Below are 7,622 nucleotides of genomic sequence, written 5' to 3'. Positions count from 1 at the left end.
TGTGTATGGTGTTAGAGTGTGTTCTAATTTCATTCTTTTACATGTAGCTGTCCAGTTTTCCCAGCACTACTTATTGAAGAGGCTGTCTTTTCTCCATTGTATATTCTTGCCTCATTTATCAAACATAAGGTGACCATATGTGCATGGGTTTATCTCTGGGCTTTCTATCCTGTTCCATTGATCTATATTTTTGTTTTTGTGCCAGTACCATACTGTCTTGATGACTGTAGATTTTTAGTATAGTCTGAAGTCAGGGAGACTGATTCCTCCAGCTGGTTTTTTTTCTCAAGATTGCTTTGGCTATTCAGGGTCCTTTGTGTTTCCATACAAATTGTAAAATTTTTTTGTTCTAGTTCTGTGAAAAATGCCATCAGTAGTTTGAATCTGTAGATTGCTCTGGGTAGTATAGTCATTTTCACAATGCTGATTCTTCAAATACAAGAACATGGTACATCTCTCCATTTGTTTGTATCATCTTAATTTCTTTTATCAGTATCTTATAGTCTTCTGCAGAGAGTTCTTTTGTCTCCTTAGGTAGGTTTATTCCTAGGTATTTTATTCTTTTTGTTGCAATGGTAAATGGGAGTGTTTTCTTAATTTCACTTTCAGATTTTTCATCATCAGTGTATAGGAGTGCAAAAGATTTCTGTGCATTAATTTTGTATCCTGCTACTTTACCAAATTCATTAATTAGCTCTAGCAGTTTTCTGGTAGCATCTTTAGGATTCTCTATGTAGAGTATCATGTCCTCTGCAAACAGTGACAATTTTACTTCTTCTTTGCAATTCAGATACCTTTTATTTCTTTTTCTTCTCTGATTGCTGTGGCTAAAACTTCCAAGACTATGGTGAATAATGGTGGTGAGAGTCGGCAACCTTGCCTTGTTCCTGATCTTAGTGGAAATGGTTTCAGTTTTTCACCACTGAGAATGATGTTGACTGTGGGTTTGTCATATATGGCCTTTATTATGTTGAGGTAAGTTCCCTCTATGCTTACTTTCTGGAGGGTTTTTAACATAAATGGCTGTTGAATTTTGTCGAAAGCTTTCTGTGCATCTGTTGAGATGATCATATGGTTTTTCTCCTTCAATTTGTTAATATGGTTTATCACATTGATTGGTTTGTGTATATTGAAGAATCCTTGCATTATTGGGATAAACCCCACTTGATCATGATGTATGATCCTTTTAATGTGCTGTTGGATTCCGTTTGCTAGTATTTTGTTGAGGATTTTTGCATCTATGTTCATCAGTGATACTGGCCTGTAGTTTTCTTTCTTTGTGACATCTTTGTCTGGTTTTGGTATCAGGGTGTTGGTGGCCTTGTAGAATGAGTTTGGGAGTGTTCTTCCCTCCGCTGTATTTTGGAAGAGTTTGAGAAGGACAGGTGTTAGCTCTTCTCTAAATGCTTGATAAAATTAGCCTGTGAAGCCATGTGGTCCTGGGCTTTTGTTTGTTGGAAAATTTTTAATCATAGTCTCAATTTCAGTGCTTGTGATTGGTCTGTTTATATTTTCTATTTCTTTCTGGTTCAGTCTCAGAAGGTTGCGCTTTTCTAAGAATCTGTCCATTTCTTCCAGGTTGTCCATTTTATTGGCATATGGGTGCTTGTAGTAATCTCTCACGATCCTTTGTATTTCTGCAGTGTCAGTTATTACTTCTCATTTAACATTTCTAATTCTGATGATTGAGACTTTTCTTTTTTTTCCTGATGAGTCTGGCTAATGGTTTATCAATTTTGTTCAACTTTGCAACGAACCAGCTTTTAGTTTTATTGATCTTTGCCATCGTGTCCTTCATTTCTTTTTCATTTATTTCTGATCTGATCTTTATGAATTTTTTCCTTCTGCTAATTTTGGGGGTTTTTGTTCTTCTTTCTCTAATTACTTTAGGTGTAAAGTTAGGTTGTTTATTTGAGATTTTTCTTGTCTCTTGAGGTAGGATTGTTCTGTTGTTTTTGGATGGAATGTCCTATAAATATCAATTAAGTCCATCTTGTTTAATGTGTCATTTAAAGCTTGTGTTCCTTATTTATTTTCATTTTGGATGATCTGTCCATTGGTGAAAGTGAGGTGTTAAAGTCCCCTAGAATAATTGTATTACTGTTGATTTCCCCTTTTATGGTTGTTAGCATTTGCCTTATGTATTGAGGTGCCCTTATGTTGGGTGTGTAAATATTTACAATTGTTATATCTTCTTGGATTGATCCCATGATCATTTTATAGTGTCCTTTTTTGTCTCATGTAATAGTCTTTATTTTACAGTATTTCTCCTGTAATTGATATCTAGTCTCATAGCATTGTGGTTGGAAAAGATACTTGATATGGTTTCAATGTTCTTAAATTTACCAAGGATTGATTTGAGACCCAAAATATGATATATGCTGGAGAATGTTCCATGAACACTTGAGAAGAAAGTGTATTCTGTTGTTTTTGGATGGAATGTCCTATAAATATCAATTAAGTCCATCTTGTTTAATGTGTCATTTAAAGCTTGTGTTCCTTATTTATTTTCATTTTGGATGATCTGTCCATTGGTGAAAGTGAGGTGTTAAAGTCCCCTAGAATAATTGTATTACTGTTGATTTCCCCTTTTATGGTTGTTAGCATTTGCCTTATGTATTGAGGTGCCCTTATGTTGGGTGTGTAAATATTTACAATTGTTATATCTTCTTGGATTGATCCCATGATCATTTTATAGTGTCCTTTTTTGTCTCATGTAATAGTCTTTATTTTACAGTATATTTTGTCTGATAAGAGAATTGCTACTCCAGCTTTCTTTTGATTTCCATTTGCATGGAATATCTTTTTCCATCCCCTCACTTTCAGTCTGTATGTGTCCCTAGGTCTGAACTGGGTCTTTTGAAGACAACATATACATGGGTCTTGTTTTTGTATCCATTCAGCCAGTCTATGTCTTTTGGTTGGAGCATTTAATCCATTTACATTTAAGGTATTTATCAATATGTATGTTCCTATTACCATGTTCTTAATTGTTTTGGGTTTGTTATTGTAGGTCTTTTCCTTTTGTTGACTTTCCTGCCTAGAGAAGTTCCTTTAGCATTTGTTGTAAAGCTGGTTTGGTGTTGCTGAATTCTCTTAGCTTTTGCTTGTCTGTAAAGCTTTTAATTTCACCCTCGAATCTGAATGAGATCCTTGCTGGGTAATCTTCGATGTAGTTTTTTCTCTTTCATCATTTTAAATAGGTCCTGCCACTCCCTTCTGGCTTGCAGAATTTCTGCTGAAAGATCTGCTGTTAACGTTATGGGGATTCCCTTGTATGTAATTTGTTGCTTTTCCCTTGCTGCTTTTCATATTTTTTCTTTGTATTTAATTTTTGATAGTTTGATTCATATGTGTATTGGCGTGTTTCTCCTTGGATTTATGCTGTATGGGACTCTGCACTTCCTGGAATTATTGACTATTTCCTTTCCCATATTAGGGAATTTTTCAACTATAATGTCTTCAAATATTTTCTCAGACCCTTTCTTTTTCTCTTCTTCTTCTGGGACCCTTGTAATTTGAATGTTGGTGCCTTTAATGTTGTCCCAGAGGTCTCTGAGATTCTTTCCTTTCTTTTTTCTTTATTTTGTTCTGTGGTAGTTGAATTTCCACTATTTTGTCTTCAGGTCATTTATCCGTTCTTCTGCCTCAGTTATTCTGCTATTGATTCCTTCTAGAGAATTTTAAATTTCATTTATTGTGTTGTTCATCATTTTTTTTTTCTCTTTAGTTCTTCTAGGTCCTTGTTAAACCTTTCTTGTATTTTCTCCATTCTGTTTTTAAGATTTCGGATAATTTTTACTATTATTCCTCTGAATTCATTTTCAGGTAGACTGCCTTTTTCCTCTTCATTTGTTTGGTCTGGTGGGTTTTTACTTCGCTCCTTCATCTGCTGTGTGTTTCTCTGTCTTCTCATTTTGGTTAACTTACCGTGTTTGGGGTCTCCTTTTTGCAGGATGCAGGTTCATAGTTCCCGTTGTTTTTGGTGTCTGCCCCAGTGGGTACGTTTGGTTCAGTGGGTTGTGTAGGCTTCCTGGTGGAGGGTACTGGTGCCTGTGTTCTGGTGGATGATGCTGGATCTTGTCTTTCTGGTGGGCAAGACGACGTCTGGTGGTGTGTTTTGGGGTGTCTGAACTTATGATTTTAGGCAGCCTCTCTGCTAATGGGTGGGTTGTGTTCTTGTCTTGCTGTTTGGCATGGGGTGTCTAGCACTGGAGCTTGCTGTTCATTGAGTGAGCTGGGTCTTAGCGTTGAGACAGAAATCTCTGGGAGACCTCTCGCCAATTGATATTATGTGGGGCCGGGAGGTCTCTGGTGGTCCAATGTCCTGAACTCAGCTCTCCTACCTCAGAATCTCAGGCCTGACACCAGCCGCAGCACCAAGACCCTTTCAGCCACATGGCTCAGAGGAGAACGGAGAAAAAAAGAAAGATAGAAAAAAAATAAAGTAAAATAAAACAGTTATTAAAATTAAAAATTAAAAAATTATTAAAATAAAAAGAAATTTTAAGTAATTAAAAAAAAAGGAAAGCAACCAAACCAATAAACAAATCCACCAAAGATAACACGCACTAAAAACTGTACTAAGAGAAACATAAAAATCAGTAACTAGTCTGTTGCACACAGCAAACCCAAAGTCTACAGTTGCTCCTAAAGTCCACCGCCTCAATTTTGGAATGATTCGTTGTCTATCCAGGTATTCCACAGATGCAGGGTACATCAAGTTGACTGTGGAGATTTAATCCGTTGCTCCTGAGGCTGCACAGAGAAATTTCCCTTAGTTTGCACAGCTTTGGGTTTGGCCCTGCCTCTGCATGTAGGTCACCCTCTGGCATCTATTCTTTGCCCAGACAGGAGGGGGTTAAAGGAGAGGCTGATTAGGGGGCTCTGGATCACTCAGGCCAGGGGGAAGGAGGGGTATGGAATGCGGGGCAAGCCTGTGGCAGCAGAGGCCAGCATGATGTTGCAACAGCCTGAGGCGCACTGTGTGTTTTCCTGGGGAAGCTGTCCCTGGATCACGAGACCCTTGCAGTGGCGGGCTGCACAGGCTCCTGGGAAGGGATGTGTGGATAGTGACCTGTGCTTGCACACAGGATTCTTGGTGGCTGAAGCAGCAGCCTTAGCGTTTCATGCCTGTCTCTGGTGTCTGCGCTGATAGCCATGGCTGGCACCCATCTCTGGAGCTCGTTTAGGCAGTGCTCTGAATCCCCTCTCCTCGTGCACCCAGAAACAGTGGTCTTTTGCCTCTTAGGCAGTTCCAGACTTTTCCCCAGACACCCTCCCAGTTAGCTGTGGCGCACTAGCCCCCTTCAGGCTGTGTTCACACAGCCAACTCCAGTCCTCTTCCTGGGATCTGACCTCTGAAGCCTGAGCCTCAGCTCCCAGCCCTGCCCCCCCACCCCACCAGCGGGTGAGCAGACAAGCCTCTCTGGCTGGTGAGTGCTGGTCAGCACCAATTCTTTGTGTGGGAATCTGTGTTGCCCTCTGCACCCCTGTTGCTGTACTCTCCTCGGTGGCTCTGAAGCTTCCCACCCGTTCACCCCCCATTTCCACCAGTGAAGGGGGTTCCTAGTGTGTGGAAACTTTTCCTCCTTCACAGCTCCTTCCCAGAGGTGCACATCCCATCCCTATTCTTTTGTCTCTGTTTTTTCTTTTTTCTTTTGCCCTACCCAGGTATGTGGGGAGTTTCTTGCCTTTTGGGAAGTCTGAGGTCTTCTGCCAGAGCTCAGCAGGTGTTCTGTAGGAGTTGTTCCACATGTAGATGTATTTGTGGGGAGGAAGGTGATCTCCATGTCTTCCTCCTCTGCCACCTTGAAGATCCTCCCTTAAGCATATTTTTAATAGACGTTTTAAACTCCATGTCTGTTAATTTCAACATCTCTGTCATCATAATGTCTGTTTTAGTATTCAACCAAACACTTATGTAGCAGATTTTAGGAGGTTCTTCTCTTTAAAGATTTCTTCTTTCTACCCCACAAATTCCAACTGCTCAGAAGCTGTGAAATACAATCACTGCTCCAGGAAGATCTCTGTGTTTTACATGGGCTCCACTTTTGTGTATCATGGTCTAAAAAACGACTTCTAGACAGAAATCATATCTGCATAGCCTGTGCGTTTCTCTTCTTCAGAGATCGAAGTATTAGGTTGGCTGTTTCACAATGTCTATAAATTGTTGCTTAATATATATTGTCCACTTTATAGTTTATGGTGCAGTTCTAGTCCTATACTAATTACTCTAGCAGTTGGGGGTGAAAGGCCAGCAATTTTAATTTTAATGGATGCTATGTTTACTTTAGTCCAAAATAAAACAATTCATATTCCCATCAGCAATGTATGAAAGTACTTATTTTTCTAAAAAGTCTCTGGTCATAAAGACAATTTGTCCCTTTAATTTTTACAAATCCACACGTAAAATATTGTGTTATATTATTCTAATTTGCATTTCCCTAACAACTGAAATATCTTTTTGTTTCTTACCCTTTTATGATACTCTCGATTACCTGTTTATATACTTTGCCCATTTTCTGTTTTTTATCTTTTTATTATCCATTTTCAGGATTCCAATTGCTTTATAACCATTCATCCAATCTTATTTTGAATATTCCATTATCTTCAAATTGTCAAAATATATATTTAGCTTATAATATATAAAATTTTATTTAATTGTATTCATGTGTATTTTTTTGCAAAATGAATTATGAGCAAATATACATTGTATGTAACACTGTACATTATATTTAATCAATAAATATTAATTATTGAGCAATTTCTTCTGGTTCATGTGCTACTTCGTTACAAATAAATGAGATCCTTTTGATGTAATTTTAAAAAATTACCACAGTAAACACCATTTGCTGCAGTAAAGTGATGATTTAATATTAAGTCTACTACAGCTTCCAAAACAATCTAATGACACTTCCAAGAACTGGCTTAGACACTGGGAAAAACTGACCATTATATATAAACTAATATAAACTACTATATTTCTAGTAGGTAGTTTTTTGTTTTTAAACATCTTTATTGGTGTATAATTGTTTTACAACGGTGCGTTAGTTTCTGCTTTATAACACAGTGAATCAGCTATACATATACATATATCTCCATATATCCGCCCGTTGCAGAGCACAGGCTCCGGACGCGCAGGCTCAGTGGCCATGGCTCACGGGCCCAGCCGCTCCGCGGCATGTGGGATCCTCCCAGATTGGGGCGCGAACCCGGTTCCCCTGCATCGGCAGGCGGATGAGCAACCACTGCGCCACCAGGGAAGCCCTGAGAAACTTTTTTTTTTTAGATTCCATATATATGTGTTAGCATATGGTATTTTTTTTTTCTCTTTCTTGACTTACTTCACTCTGTATGACAGACTCTAGGTCCATCCACCTCACTACAAATAACTCAATTTTGTTTCTTTTTATGGCTGAGTCATATTCCATTGTATATATGTGCCACATCTTCTTTATCCATTCATCTGTCGATGGACACTTAGGTTGCTTCCATATCCTGGCTATTGTAAATAGAGCTGCAATGAACATTGTCATACATGTCCCTTTTTGAATTATGGTTTTTCAGGGTATATGCCCAGTACTGGGATTGCTGGGTCGTATGGTAGTTCTATTTGTAGT

The 7,622-nt window shown here is 38.5% G+C and overlaps 1 long non-coding RNA gene across 2 annotated transcripts in view; it reads right to left on the bottom strand.

Moving 5' to 3' along the window:
• Nucleotides 1-7,622, bottom strand: part of LOC102983424 (uncharacterized) — a 139,316-nt gene that overhangs the window by 14,922 nt on the left and 116,772 nt on the right. The gene's annotated exons all lie outside the window — the stretch shown is intronic.

This window comes from Physeter macrocephalus, chromosome 4, assembly GCF_002837175.3.
Source record: "Physeter macrocephalus isolate SW-GA chromosome 4, ASM283717v5, whole genome shotgun sequence".
NCBI lineage: Eukaryota > Metazoa > Chordata > Mammalia > Artiodactyla > Physeteridae > Physeter > Physeter macrocephalus.
This window is presented reverse-complemented; position numbering and strand designations above follow the sequence as displayed.